Raw genomic sequence first — 3151 nt, 5'->3', positions numbered from 1 at the left:
TTAGTGTCTTTTTATTTCAGCTTGAAGAACTTTCAATATTTCTTGCAAGGCAGATCTAGTGGTGGTGAACTCCCTCAGCAATTGTTTGTCTAGGAAAACCTTTATTTCTCCTTCTTGTCTGAAAGATACCATTGCCAGATAAAGTTTTCTTGGTTGGCAATTTCTATCCTTCAACACTTTGAATATATCATTCCACACTTTCCTGGCCTGTAGAGTTTCTGCTGAGAAATCTGCTGATAACCTAATGGAGTTTCTTTTGTAGGTTACTTTCTTTTATTCCCTGGTTACCTCTAAGATTATTTCATCATTATTTTTTGACCGCTTCATTATAATGAGTCTTAGAGAAGGTCTTTTTACATTGAGATTACAGGGCATTCTATTAGCTTCTTGGACTTACATGTCCAAGTCTTTTCTCAGGTCTGAAAAGTTCTCAGCTATTATTTCTTTAAATAACCTTTTGCTCCCTTCTCCTTCTTTTCTCCTTCCTGAAGCCCAATTATTCTAATATCTGCCTTTCTTATTGAATCTCATAGCTCTGCTTGGCTTTCTTCACTCTTTAACTCTTAGTTCCCACTCTTCCTCTAACTGCATTATTTTCATATTTCTACCTGCAAGTCACTTATTTTTTCTTCCATCAAGTCTGCCCTGCTACAGATGCCTTTTATTGCATTTTTAAATCTCATTTATTTAATTCTTCAGCTCCAGAATTTCTGTTTGGTTCTTTTTCATAATTTAATCTCTTTAGTAAATAACTTCTTTTTTTATTTCTAATTTGTTGAATTCTTTCTGAGTTTTCTTGTAGCTCATCGAATTTCTTTATAACAGCTATTTTGAAGTCTATATTAGTTAGATGAGTTTGGTTGCTGGAGAAATGTCATTTTGTTTTTGTGATGCCATATTTCCTTGAATTAAAAAAAATTTGTAGCTTTGTGAAGTAGCATATGTCTCCTTAACTAAGCTTTTATGTCTTCTTTGGTTCTTATAATTAACAAGGCTGGCTACTAGAAACCTCTCTTTTGTATTTCAGAAAGTAGTGCTATAGAGCATGTTTTGGTTTCTCCCTTGAGAAACAGTTGCCTATTTTCAGAGCACACTATCTGTGTCATGAGCTTGCTCTTCATGATGTATTTGGGAGCACACACAAGGAACTGGCAGCAGACTGGTGAGAGGTTTGGGTCTAACACTTGTTGAGGTGTGTTTAGGGAGTCTGAGGACCTAGTAGATAAATCTCCAGTTGTGGCACTCCTAGAGACATGTGGATGGACTTTCTGCTGAGCCCAAGTCCCTCAAAGCCATTTGAAATTCTAATCTGCTTCTTTTTTTTTTTTTTTTTTTTTGCGGTATGCAGGCCTCTCACTGTTGTGGCCTCTCCCATTCTGGATCACAGGCTCCGGACGTGCAGGCTCAGCAGCCATGACTCACGGGCCCAGCTGCTCCGTGGCATGTGGGATCTTCCCGGACCGGGGCACAAACCCGTGACCCCTGCATCGGCAGGTGGACTCTCAACCACTGCGCCACCAGGGAAGCCCATAATCTGTCTCTTTCTTAATATGCTCCATTCCCCCAGTTTCAGAGCCCCCACCTTAGTACTCTGTGTGCTGGTGGAGAGAACTTGTTTTCTCCAGCAGCATCCCATTTAGCTGGCATAAGGGGAAGCCCTTTCTTTCTCCACAGGAGAGGTCACCTCCAGCAGATAAACCAGCCACAATCAATGCCTTTTGGGGGGTGGGACGGCACTGAGAAAGTTTCTTTCACCATCTCCACTGTGACAAAATTCATGTTTTTTTTCTTTTTTCTTTTTTTCTTATCCAAAGTTGTTTTAGATTCTCCCTTCAGGGGGCTGGAGTTCTGCAAGTCCTTTCTTGAGGCTAAGTGTCTGCTGAATTCAGTACTCACCCAATTCTTGCCCAACAATAGCAAGAGGGGTCCAGGCAGTCATACTGGTTATGCTGTTTCTGCAACCCATATGGTGATCTGTCTATATCCTACTATCTGCACTGGTGGACAACTTGGGTCCTTTAGAGCAATGTACAAAGTCCAGAAGTTCCCACAAATGTGCTTTTCTTGGTGTATGGATGTCTAATTTGTTGATTTAAGAGGGGTATACAAAGGAGGAATGTCTTATGCTATCATGTCACTGATTTCACTCTCCCAACATATATTTTTTTTTATTGTCTACTATGTTGCAAGTAGTGAGGTAGGCATTGTATACACAAAGGAGAAAAAAATCTTATATTCAAGTAGGGCAGGTGAACAATAAACAAATAAAATAAGTACAAATTATAAGAAGCCATGAGAAAAAAATCAAGATAACTTATTAGAAATGAACTTGTGTCTAGAGGGGTGGGTAGCTCTTTAGTTAGGGTGGTCAACTTTGAGAACTGACAAACTTTAACTGAAGGAAGGGAAAAGATAACTGTTGGAAGAAGATTCTAGGCAGAAGAAACAGGTACTGCAAGACACTTTTTGAAGCAATTTTAATTCCTTGAACCAATCAAGTTTGATGGCAAGCCTATGCTTTGCATCTGAGCTGACTGGTGGGAAGTCAAGAAAGGGAAGTGTTGCTTCCTCTCTGGGAACAGAGTAAAGAAAGTATAGGTGGGATCCTGACCAGTGCAATCACTTCCCATAACCTTGTTTGATCCCCCATGTTGCAGGTTTTAAGTGTTGTCCATACATTCCCAGAGCACCACCACTATAACTCTTTTCTGGAGGTTGCCCTTCCTTTTGCTGTAGGTAAAAGTGCCATTGGATGATTTAGAAAACCTCAAGAGGGAAGAGAATTTGCTGCTCCATTAGAGGGAAGTGATGATTTTATAACATGGAATGAGCATACAAGAGACTACTGGGTTTTATGGTTTGTATGGAATTCTTGGGGCAAAATGACATCCCTAGTACTTCTGATATCCATGGAATGATAGATAATACATGTTGTTACATCATATTTGTTTTTCTTTTTTTTATAATAGAAGAATTTTCAGCTTAGCATATGGCAACCCGTAATAATGACTACATATTCTAGTCTCCTGTGCAGCTTGGCAGGGCCATGTAGCTGATTTCTAACCAGTGAGTTGCAAGCAGAAAGGATTTTCAACACTTCCAGTCGCCCCCTTAAAAAAAAAGCATGTCTCCCTTTCCCCATTCTCCCATC

The sequence above is a fragment of the Grampus griseus genome, assembly GCF_964374135.1.
Source record: "Grampus griseus genome assembly, chromosome: X".
Lineage (NCBI taxonomy): Eukaryota > Metazoa > Chordata > Mammalia > Artiodactyla > Delphinidae > Grampus > Grampus griseus.
This window is presented reverse-complemented; position numbering follows the sequence as displayed.